Raw genomic sequence first — 13,557 nt, 5'->3', positions numbered from 1 at the left:
TTACTCAAAACATATCAACCAATTGGGTAGATAGAATATTTTAGCACATGTCTCTCTGTAGACTAAAACCCTCAATAGATCTCCCATTTAGGGAAATGATTACAATAATTCTAAGATACTTCATCAGTTATATTCAAATGGAAAGATCAATCTCATCCAACAACAAAATCGATTACACCAGCCTCAGAAATATGAAGATGACAATCAAATATGAAGAAGTGAGAGATGATTGGGATAATGATGAAGAAGAAGATGAAGCAGATGACATTGACATAAAACAAGTTTGATAAATATGTCATAGAAAAAGAAGTTAAAGAGATGAAGAAGATAATCTCAAAAGAATAAAAGGCACCTAAGAAAATTTTATGAACTCACTTATTTGTTTAAATTCCTGCATAATTCCCCTTTATGTACTTTAGTTTACTTTTTTCACCTTGAATTTCAGTAATAATACTAGTGCGATGTTTTTTATGTTTTAAATGTCTAAAACGTCCTTGTTTTGCACATTTACTTATCGTAATGCATCTTTACCCGCCTTTTACATTTTGACAAAGGGGGAGAAGTATACTTTCTGGGGGTGGGTATATTTCTTTAACCACCTCCCCTGAGAGATGCGTTATCATCATCAAAAAGGGGGAGGATATGGAACATTGTTTTGCAGGTAATAGACATTTAATCAATACATAAGCTTTTGAAGATGAAAACTAAGGACAATAAATGATTAGTCAAGTTCAATGCTTAAACGGATAAAGATGCAAACCTAAGTGTTATTGTTTGATAAACTAGACTATCCGAAAAAGGAAAACAAAATGAAAATTATCTAAAGCCTCAAGTGACCAAAAGTAGTGTCAACACAAGAGGTAGTGTCTAACAAAGGTCTTGTAGAAAATGAGTAAATATCCTAATTTAGTAAGTGAGTGAGCTAATGTAAACATAATGGATTTTTCATAAAAGTATATGGCTATAAGCACACACACACACACACACACACACACACACACTAAAACCTTTTTCAAATTATTTTATCAAGAGAAAACATCTTCAAAAATATCTTAGAGTTGTGCTAGATGACTTAAGAGTTGTGGAAATAGCTAGAAGGAAAAACTTGGCTAATCTAATTGATTGGGTCTTTGGTCTAATAGATTATGTTAGTTCCATGGTTTTGTGTTTGGCATTAATTTTGCTAAAATATGGTTCTTAACTGATGTTGAGCAAGATGTTGAAACATCTTCACCAGCTATTATGTGTTTTCATAGATATTCTGCCAGATGTTGTGACATCCAACACCAGAACATCCTGACAGTTCAGACTGGATTTTTAATCCTTGAATATCTGATTGAAAAATATGAGAATCTGGAATATTCAGATACTCATTACAGGCGCAGCCAATCAAGGAGTTTTTAGGACAAATGCATATTTGTTTTGGATTTTAGAAAAAGGATCTTTGAGATTTTTTTTAAGATAACTAAGATTTTATTTTATTTGATTTGTTCCTATTTTGTTTGAAGATCTTGCAGTTGTTTTAGAAAGGAAAAGATTGGATTTATTTCAGAGTCTAAGCCTATACTGCAAGAGTCTATAAATAAGGACTTGGTAAACCTAGTTTTGCAAGTATTCACAAATAGAAACCGTGTGTGAAAAACAAGGATTGATGTTTTTGGGAGTCCTTTAAGGTTTTTCGTATGTTCTACTTGTGTGTCACTCATGTATCTTATGATACATTGAGGTGGACCGTGTGTTCTTACTCTTGAAGCTTTTAAGAAAAAGAGTTGAGTATTGTTCTTGATCAAATCTTTTAAGCAAGATCAAGTAGTGTTTAATTGAAAATGTAATCTTTCTAATTTGGTTCCTCTGGTCTCGGGGTGTGTGACTATTTTTATTACTGCGGTGATTGTGACTGAGATGTTAATTTCTCATATCTTGATGTTGATTTCTAGATAGAAGTTGCACTGAGTAGTGATTAGGAGAAACATTGTAAACTGGAACTGGTTAGACTTTGAAGTATACTTCTAATAGTGGATTTCCTTTCTGGCTTGGTAGCCCTCAGATTAGGTGTTGTTGCACCGAACTGGGTTAACAATTTCTTGTGTTATTTCTCATTATGCATTTAGTTTTTCAGTTTTGATAATTGTGCTATCAGTCAGCAAATGTTATAACATCTGTCTTGACATTGTGTGTTGTTAAGACATCTATCTTGACATCTATTTTGTAAGTTTCATAATTTCAATTGGCTAGAGAAGGCTCCATGTTCTGTTTATTGGATGTGCTTCAGGGAGAATATTTTCAAGTACTATGGATAAAGAAGGAGGATACAACAACAGACCACCTTTGTTGGATGGTTCTAATTATGACTGGTGGAAATTCATAATTGTTTCTTTTCTAAAATCCATGGACAACATGGCTTGGAAGACTGTTTTAAAAGGATGGGAGCATCTTGCTGATAAAAAAAGAAGGGAATGTATCCTTAAAATCTGAAGAAGATTGTTCTGATGAGGATGATAAATCAGCTCTTAGAAACTCCAAGGCTCTGAATGCTATATGCAATGGAGTAGACAAGAATGTTTTTAGGTTGATCAATACTTGTACTGTAACCAAGGATGCTTGGGAAATCCTCAAAACAACTTATGAAGGCACATCTAAATTAAATATGTCTAGACTTCAGCTGCTCACTTCCAAATTTAAAAATCTGAAGATGAATGATGATGAGACTATCCTGCAATATCATATGAATATTCTTGAAATTGCAAATGGTTCTAGTGACTTGGGAGATAAGATGTCAGAAGAAAGCTTTTGACATCAGCACCATGAGGGTTGATGAACTTATTGGCTCACTTCAAACTTTTTAATTGGCTATATGTGAAAAGTCTGAGAATAAGAACAAAAGCTTAACTTTTGTGTCTAATACTGAAGATGAAACAATTCAAATTGATCTGGATACTGAGGAAGGACTGTCCAATACCAATGTGTTACGTTACTTAGGAAGCAATTCAATAGAATTCTGAAAAGAATGGATAGAAGAGGAAGACTAGATGTTAAGAACATCCCATCTGACATCAAGAATTATAATGATTCTCAAAATAAATTCACACCTGAAGAGAAGTCTAGTCAAAGCAAAGGCTTTTGTTATACCCCAAAATTTGCCCGCATCTTTTTTCAAGAAAACTCCAATCTAAAAATTAAGAGTTTCATATAATCTTGGATTTTCATATCCTGATTTATGAATACTTGGTTTTTAGAATTTTTCTTATACGGTATTTTGGCTCGCTGTTGAATTTATTCTTACGCAAACGCCAATTACTGTTTATTACTTCACACACGCTATTTATTTGATATTTATTTACAACTAAATAGTACTGACGCAATTGGTACAGAGTTAAATCTTTTGCAGGCGCATAGTCCGGGGATTCAGACTGTACTGGTAACAAGTAAATTATTTGTTTCCCACTAATTTTTGTACTATATTCCATTATTTTCAAAATCTTTTCCTTTCTTTTCAAATCTCTTCTTTCAAAATCAAATCCTAACTTTATTCTATACATCTCTCTTTTTTCCAACACTATCATACACTTTCTTTCAAATCTCACTTCCACTCAAATTTTCCTTTTGTACGGAATCACTTCATTCCCCAACGTCTCTATCCTTCTTTTCATTCTATAAATACCTCTCATTTTTTCCATAAAATCTCACATCAAATTCTAACTCATCTCTCAAATTTCTACTTCATATTCATTCTCTCTTCTTCCCCCGGCAAAAATGGCAAAGCGGATAGAGACGTGTTTTCTTATGATCATCACCGTCGTGGTGGTAATCATGTCTTTCTTCTGTCTGCATAGCCCTGAAAAATGTGGACCTGGGATGTTGACACTCCCAATCATCTACATGTTACTGTTTGTAGCATGGGTTATTAATCGTCATTCTTAAAGTTTGCCGTATCTCTTATTTCTTAATGTACCGTTTACTCGTCGTACTGTTCATTATAGTATGTAATATTTGTACTGTCAGTATTAAATGTCGTACTATTTGTCATATTGTTGCTTAATTATCCAGATAATATTTTGTGTGTTTTCTGCCAGTTAAATATTTATTTTTCTGTGCATTAAATGATTTTCAGGGTCATTATCGGTAATTTTGCTCGCATACAGTATTTATTATTTATTTACTACGTCTGTGTTTTACTAACCACTCATGTAAATAAATTTTCACCATTAACACAAAAACAAAAAAAAAAAAACAAAACAAAAACAAAACAAAAACAAAAAAATAATATTAACTTTGACTGTTGAATTTTCACTCTAAATAGTCAGTTGACAGTCAAACCACTGACAGTGCAATTCTCCGTGTTTTGTACCATCAATCAAATCAAACTTTTGCATTTCAAAATTCCAAGATTTTTGTTCTAGAAGTCTTCTGAATATCACATGATTAGCAGAGACTCAACACTGCACAAAAATCAGGTACGCTTAACTGTCTCCTACACAAACAGTCCCTAACTAGGGTTTCTTGTTTTTTTTCAGGAGAACAAGTTTTTGAGACCTCAAATGGATTTCATGGACCTCCATATATCTCAAAGTACCATCATACAAATTTTCAAACTTCAATTTCCTCAGACGCACAGTCAGCAGCTCAAACAGTCAACAGACGACCCGTTTGACCAAAAAAGTCAACAGACAGTCAAAAATGAAATTTTTTGTCAAAGTCCATATTTTGTCAAAGGATTCATCATTTGAGCATTGGATGATCATAATTCATCAAGGAAAGATCAAAAATCAGCAAAACCCTAAGTTTCAAAATTAGGGTTTTCTCCTAAAAAGTCAACTAAACTTTGACTGGTCATAACTCTCTCATCCTTCATCCAAAAAATTCAAACCAAAGCTTATTTTGAAGGAAATTCAATTATATTTCAAATGCAATTGGTCCCATGATCATTAGATTCACCATTTGAAAAATATGGACAAAGACATTACAGGTCAATTTCAAAGTCAACAAAAAGACACTTTTTTCAAAAGGACACACAAGGAGCATGGAAAATCATTTTGACATGAGACCAAAGATATTGGTTAGAGCACTCTTTGAGGTTTCCAAAAAGTGCAAGAACTACTTCATATGACAAAAATTGAGGGATTTACACCTTGTTGAAGTTGGCTAAATTTTGGGAAAATGCATGAAACCAACATTGATCAAAAATGTATTTTTTCCAAATGGGGCCAAGTTTTCATAATACAAACATGTTTACCATGATGTAAAGGGCCTCCCACGACCAAGACAAAGCCCACATCATTTTTGTTCCATTTTTTGGTTTAATTTTATCACATTTAAGATTAAATTGAAAAAGGAAAATGGAAGGATAATGCATAGCTTTGTTTCTAAGCATGACTCATCAAAGAATCTTCAATTTTCTGCAGCAAAAGGAAGTACAAGGCAAGAGAAGTGTAAAAGAGCAAGACTTAGTCAAAGTTTCACAGATTTTTAATATTTAAAAATCAAAGTTTCAACAAAGCTCATCAATGCTTCTAGCTTAGATTTTAAGCACCTCTTAGCTTGTAAATTAGGCAGCATACTTCACCAAAGAAGGACACACGAAAATATAGCCAAGGCATAGCAAGAAACTTCACAAAATTTCTCAAAAATTCCATAAACTTTGTAATTTTCAATTTCTATATTCCAACCATTATCAATACAAACCAATTGTTCTAATCATCTACTGGAACTTAATATAGTAAGTTAGGATCAATAATCATGGCTACATGCTCATAGAACTCTTGTTACAAAAGTAACATATTCATGCATATTATCAACTTTTAATATCTCTACTATAAGCACGTTTAAACAAAATCTAATGCCTTTGCTATCTTTTTGAGATCATATGGGGTAGATTTAACGTCTAACATGTGAGCTTAAAGCCCTGAGTCATGGGATGCCATGGTTGAAGCTCAAAGCTTCAACCTTTTCGTTTTCATACTTAACGTGGTCAAATGAGAAAACTAACTTCACCATTGGATTCAGGAGGTCGTATTTAGTAGATCTGGGCCATTGTGGTTTTTATTTTCATGCGTTTTTGTAGGTTTCAAAAATCCAGAAATTCGAAGGTGGAATCCGCAGGTAAATTTGCAGGTAAGTGCGTGGCAAAATCCGCAGGTATCGTTGAGGAAGATGATCAATAGTGATGCTGACTCCCTTGACCACGCGTGGACGCTTTTGATTCGCTGGTCTCATCTTCATCCTCTCTCTGCTCACGTGGCTGCTTACCATTAGCCAGTCAAAGAGTCCTCCCATCCACGCGTGCACTTGTGGGTCCCAGTCAGAAGTTTGAATCCTCCTTCGATTCAGCACATGTCCCCCACTATCATATTATGTTCCCTCACAATCTAAGCCATTGGATCATGATCTCAGCACATCCTACGCATCAGAATGAGCCCTCATATCATGGACCTCATTTAAATACCACACCTGATTATTTTATTTTCTATTTTCTATTTTCATTTTAATTTCTTTGCAAAATTAATTTAAATAATTCTAAAAATCCAAAAAATACACAAAAAATATTTTTAAGTTTATAAAATAATATTTTATTTTCTGATATAAAAATATTTTATTTTTTTTCATAATTTAAATATTTTGCATAATTAATTAGTATATATTTATATATTTGCTTTTTAATTATTTTAACCAATCAAAAAATCATAAAAAAATTGCTCTTTATATTAAATATAGTTTATATATTATAGGCTAATTTTGTACATATTTAGAATAATTTTCTCTTTAAGTTTTAATTATTTGTAAAATTATTTGTATAATTATATGATTATTTAACTTAATAATTTCAAATAAACTTCAAATAATTCCAAAAAAATTAGTTTTGCTTTAAAATTAATTAACAAGCATTTTGAACATATTTTAAACTTAATTTTTAGGTTTAAATTTTATTTCCATATTTTTCTCATTTTAATTAAATTAATCACGCATTAATTCTAATTAAAATCAACCATCAAAAAATCCAAAAATATTTCTTTTATTTTCTTGCAATTTAAATTCCTAGATAAATGTATAGGTTGTCAAATTCATGTAAATAGCGTAGTTTACATTTCCCGCAAAACCGATGTAATAGCGTAGATTTACTTTCCGCATTTTACATTTCTGCATTTAAATTCCAGCACATATAAAACTGCGTGTATGCCAAAGATAAAATTGAATCGTTAGATCACTAACTTCAAAGATAAAATATCTGAATCAAAACACAATCACACTTGCACCTCTTAGGGTAATCCCTCTTTTACTCTCTTCAAAAATCAAGATCAAATTCAAATGCAAAATCGAACTTTTGTTTACATCCGGTAAAAGGATAGTTTTTTAAAGGAAATAGGATAAGACCTTATAACTTAGGGTAGACCTCCTAATTTGCTTGCTCAAATCAAAACAAACAAATCTCTTATATATCATTGTTTTTCAAAATAAAACTTTCAAAAAGACAATACTTTGTATATATCCAAACGAGGATCATTACGAAGTTAACGTTCTTTTTTCAAAAACATATTTTGAAAGATAAAACACTTTGTATACATCCGCACAAGGATCATTACAAAGTCAATTTACAAAGGTATTTAAAACCACATACAAGCATTTCAAGGCAATAGAAAAGTGATTGAAAACAAGTGAGCTAAGCAAATTAAAGAGCCCATGGATAACCATGGATACAAAGGGTGCTAACACCTTCCCTTTGTATAACCTACCCCCTTACCCAGAATTTCTTAAAGGTCTTTTTTCTGTTTCTTTTATAAACCTTTCCTTAGTTGGATAAAAGCAGAAATAAAAAAGCAGAAATAAAAAAAGAGTCAGTTCGCGTATCTCTCTGCGAGAGGTATGGTAAAAAACCGAGTCAGTTTAGTACTTAATCTTAGTGAAATATCACAGTATGATTACAGATTTTTAGAAGAAACACTATACATTGTCATCAGAAGTTACATGGTAACTGAGTCCTTGAGAGACCGGTGGGTCAGAAGTCTCAAGAAGTCTAGGACTAGTTGAGTCTTAGAAGTTGTTTAGTCACAAACAGTTGGTTTGTGCTGTATTTTTAGTCACCAACAGTTTGGCTTGTGCACTGTATTGTGAGTCACGTCAGTTGATCGTGCAAGTGTAATCAGGTTCTGATTATAGTCCTGGTTGAGAGAGGCAGATCACCTTGTTGAGGGTGGACTGGAGGTAGCCTTATTGAGAAGGTGAACCAGGATAAAATTAACCGCGTTCTGTCTATTTTTCCTTCATCAAGTTTTTTAAAGAATCACTTATTCAACCCCCCCTTCTAAGTGTTTTCTCAACCTTCAATTGGCATCAGAGCGCTTAGTTCTGGGTGCAAACACTTAACCGTGTCAGAAAAAGATCCAGAAGGAAAACACTATGGGGAATGATTTAAAAAACAATGGCTACACAAAACCTCATGTGTTCGATGGAGAAAATTTTGAATATTGGAAAGATAGGACATAAAGTTTCTTTCTAGGACAAGATCCTGACCTATGGGATATTGTGGTAGATGGTTACAATCATCCTGAAGACGCAGGTGCAAAAATAGCAAGGAAGAACATGAAGGATAAACAAAAGAAAGAATTCAAAAGTCATCACAAAGCCAGAACTATCTTGCTAAGTGCTATCTCACAGGCAGAATATGAGAAAATCACCAACAGAGATACAACACATGATATATTTGAGTCACTCAAGATGATTCATGGAGGCAATGCTCAAGTCAAAGAAACGAAAGTTCTAGCCTTAATCCAGAAGTATGGAGCCTCCAAGATGGAAGAAGACGAGACTATTGAAGCCATGTTCTCAAGATTCCAGACCTTGACTGCTGGTCTAAGAGTTCTAAACAAAGGATACACGAAAGCTGATCATGTAAAGAAAATAACCAGAAGTCTACCAAGAAGATGGGGGCTAATGGTTATAGCGTTCAAAGTCGCAAAGAATCTTGACGAAGTATCCCTTGAAGAACTTATCAGTGCGTTAAGAAGTCATGAGATTGAGCTCGACGCAAATGAGCTTCAAAAGAAAGGTAAGACTATAGCCCTTAAATTTGTTAAAATTTTTGAAACTAATGCTCTACAGGCTAAGGAAGAATGCTCAAGTTAGTCCGGATCAGAGGAAGAAGATGAGCTGTCTCTTCTCTCCAGAAGAGTAAATCAACTTTGGAGGAGCAAGCAAAGGAAGTTCAAAAACTTCAGTAGACCAGAATCCAAAAGAGAATCCTCATAATACAGAAGGTAAAGCAGAAGAAGTAATGTATTCTATGAATGCAATGAACCAGGACACTTCAAAAGTGAATGTCCTAAACTGCAAAAAGAAAGGCCTAAGAAAAGGTTTGAAAGGAAGAAAAGTATGATGGCTACTTGGGTTGACTCTGAATCATCTGAAGACGAATATAACTCAGAAGATGAACATGCCAACATAGCATTCATGGCCACCACAGAAAATGACTCAGACTCATAAGCTGAAACAAATGAGGTATTTTCTGAACTCACTAGAAAAAAGCTTGAAGAAAGCTTATCAGAACTTTTAGAAAGACACAATATATTAAGAGCGAGATTTAAAAGGCTAAAGATCGAACTACTAGCTGAAACAAAGAAACTTAAACAAGAAAATACTGAACTTAAAGATAACAATATACAACTCATAGAGGAAATGGAAACAAAAACCCTTAAGTCAGACAGTACTTTAAAATCTGACATTCTGAAAGAATATGATGATAGTTTTCAAAAATTTCTTGTTAAAAGTATAAATAGAGGCAAAATAGCCTCTATGATTTATGGTGTAAGTAGAAATAATCGAACTGGAATTGGTTATAAAACACCTAAGGGTAAGAAACCATATCTACCTAAACCAATTGATGATATGGAAATAAAATATAAACATCTGCACACACATTGTATCTATGGTCACACTCATGATATCAAATATACATCCTACTCTGAAAATTATTGTGCTAGACCTAAGCTAAAACAAAGCTTTAGGCACACTAACATCAAAGGACCCAAAAAGATATGGGTACCTAAGAAGAAAATAATCTATGTTGCATATTCCCTCAGCAGTGAAGTTAAAACACCAGTCATGGTACCTGGAATCTGGATGCTCGCGTCACAAGACAGGAAGAAGGTCTATGTTCCAAAGCTTGGAACTTAAATCTGGCGGAGACGTTAGATTTGGAGGGAACCAAAAGGGAAAGATCATTGGATCATGAACTATTTGTAATGGTAACTCTCCCTATATAACTAATGTTTTACTAGTTTGAAGGATTAGCTCATAGTTTGTTATCTATTAGTCAATTAAGTGATAATGGTTATGAAATAGTCTTTAATCAAAAGTCTTGCAAGGCTGTAAGTCAGAAAGACATATCAATTCTTTTTACTGGTAAGAGAAAGAATAACATTTATAAGATTGATCTTTCTGATCTAAAATCTCAAAAAGTAACTTATCTTCTGCCTGTAAATGATGAGCAATGGGTTTGGCACAGAAGATTGGGACATGTTAGCTTGAAGAGATTATCTCAACTCAACAAACTCAATTTGGTAAGAGGACTCCCCAATCTAAAGTTTAACTCAGATGCTCTTTGTGAAGCATGTCAGAAGGGAAAGTTCTCAAAATCCTCTTTCAAATCTAAAAATGTTATTTCTTCCTCCAGACTTTTAGAACTTCTACATATTGATTTATTTGGTCCAGTGAAAACTGCGTCAATAAGAGGTAAAAAATATGGATTGGTCATTGTAGATGACTACAGCAGGTGGACATGGGTAAAGTTCTTAAAACATAAAGATGAAACACATACTGTATTCTTTAATTTTTGTAATCAAATACAAAATGAAAAAGAATCTAAAATCATTAAGGTTAGAAGTGATCATGGAGGAGAATTTGAGAATCATCTCTTTGAGAAGTTCTTCAAAGAAAATGGAATCTCTCACAATTTCTCCTGCCCTAAGACACCTCAACAGAATGGGGTTGTAGAATGTAAAAACAGAACTTTACAAGAAATGGCTAGAACTATGATTAATGAAGCTAATATGGCCAAGCATTTTTGGGCAGAAGCAGTGAACATTGCATGCTATACTCAAAATAGAGTGTCCATAACACCTATTCTTGAAAAGACTCCTTGTGAACTATGGAAGAATAAGAAACCTAATATTTCATATTTTCATCCATGTGGTTGTACTTGCTTTATTCTCAATACTAAAGAACATCTGAACAAGTTTGATTTTAAGGTTCAAAAGTGTTTTCTGCTAGGATACTCTGAACGCTCTAAAGGCTACAGAGTATATAATACAGAAACATTAATTGTTGAAGAATTAATCAATATCAGATTTGATGATAAGCTTGGTCATCAAAAGCCAAAGCAGACTGAATACTTTGCAGATACAGAAAAACAACTCTCAAATTCTGATGATTCAGAAGACAAAGATGCATCAGAAATCACATCAACCATGGAGAACACGAGAATATCCAAAGAGAATCCTCATAAAAGATTTCCAAGACTAACTACACATCATTTAGAAGATGTCATCCTTGGCAAGAAAGATGATCCCATCTGAACTAGAGCATTCCTAAGAAATAATGAAAATTAATTATTTGGATTAGTGTTTATGATTGAACCAACTTCAGTAGATGAAGCTCTTCAAGACACAGATTGTATTATTGCTATGCAAGAAGAACTAAATCTATTCACCAAAAATGATGTATGGGATGTAGTTCCAAGACCTGAAGGATTCAACATTATTGGAACAAAGTGGGTATTCAGAAACAAAATGAATGAACAAGGAGAAGTCATCAGAAACAAGGCACGACTGGTTGCTCAAGGGTATAGTCAGCAAGAAAGTATTGACTATAATGAAACCTTTGCCCCAATCGCCAGGTTAGAGTCAATTAGATTATTAATTGCCTATGCTGCTCAATTTAACATTACACTATATCAAATGGATGTTAAAAGTGCATTTCTAAATGGTTATATTGAAGAAGAGGTGTATGTTCATCAACCCCCTGGTTTTGAAGATTCTATATATTCTGAACATGTTTTTAAATTAAAGAAATCTTTATATGGTCTAAAACAAGCTCCCAGAGCTTGGTATGAACAACTTAGTTCATTTCTCCTTGATAAAGGTTTCACAAGAGGGAAAGTTGATACAACACTCTTTCGTAAATAATTCAAAAACGATATCTTAATTTGTCAAATATATGTGGATGATATTATCTTTGGAACTTCTAATATCTCTCTTGGAAGAGAATTTGCAAAGTCTATGCAGGAAGAATTTGAAATGAGCATGATGGGTGAGCTAAAATTCTTTCTGGGAATTCAAATAAACCAAACTTCTGAAGGCACTTACATACATCAAGCAAAATATGTCAAAGAACTTCTGAAGAAATTCAAATTATCAGAAAGTAAAGAAGCAAAAACCCCAATGCATCCTACTTGCATCTTAGGCAAATAAGAGGTAAGTAAGAAGGTAGATCAGAAGCTCTACAGAGGTATGATTGGATCACTACTCTACCTAACTGCATCTAGGCCTGATATTCTATTTAGTGTTTGTTTGTGTGCAAGGTTCCAATCAGATCCTAGAGAATCACACTTGACTGCTGTCAAGAGAATTCTGAGGTATCTGAAAGGTACTACTAATGTTGGACTATGTTACAGAAAATCCAAAGAGTTTAACTTAGTAGGTTATTGTGATGCTGATTTTGCTGGAGATAGAATAGATCGTAAAAGTACATCTGGAAGCTGTTAGTTTCTAGGAAATAATCTGATCTCCTGGTATAGCAAAAAGCAAACCACCATTGCACTATCAACTATAGAAGCAGAATATGTTGCTGCTGCAGGCTGTAGCACTCTAATGCTTTGGATGAAAAGTCAATTAGAGGATTATCACATCTATGAGCGTAAGATTCCTATATTCTGTGATAATACTTCTGATATATGTCTTTCTAAAAATCCTATCCTCCACTCTAAAGCTAAGCACATAGAAATCAAGCATCATTTCATCAAGGACTATATTCAGAGAGGGATATTAGTTTAAACTTTACTGATACTGACCATCAATAGGCTGATATTTTCAAAAAACCACTTTCTGATGATAGATTCAAGTTCATTATAAAGAATATTAGTATGGAATTGTGTCCTGAATGAAATCATCTATTGTGCTTATAGTTGAACTATCTGAAGTACAACTTGTTACAAGTTATCATCTAGAAATATCTGACCCACTCGGTTCAGAAGTTTGTTTTCTTTGATGAGTCAGAAGCTCAGCAGATAAAACTGCCGATCCACGTGAACCTGAAAACTTGAGCACATGTTCAAATATATGAAAGGTTACGCGTGTAAAGAAAAATGAGTAATAAGTCATTGGTAAATGTTGCATTAATTTCTCTATGTTATCCCTAAAATGTCTTTAATCATAACACTACTATTTTTTGGTCATTGAAACATTTCTCTCTTTTTCTCTTCATCCCATAATGCACGCGAGTCTATACATTGATTACCTAGACCAAACGTTTTCTCTCCTCATCAATCCCCTATAAAAGTCTTCCTGTGTC

The sequence above is a fragment of the Vicia villosa genome, unplaced genomic scaffold (assembly GCF_029867415.1).
Source record: "Vicia villosa cultivar HV-30 ecotype Madison, WI unplaced genomic scaffold, Vvil1.0 ctg.004458F_1_1, whole genome shotgun sequence".
Lineage (NCBI taxonomy): Eukaryota > Viridiplantae > Streptophyta > Magnoliopsida > Fabales > Fabaceae > Vicia > Vicia villosa.
Note: the sequence above shows the minus strand (reverse complement) of the source record.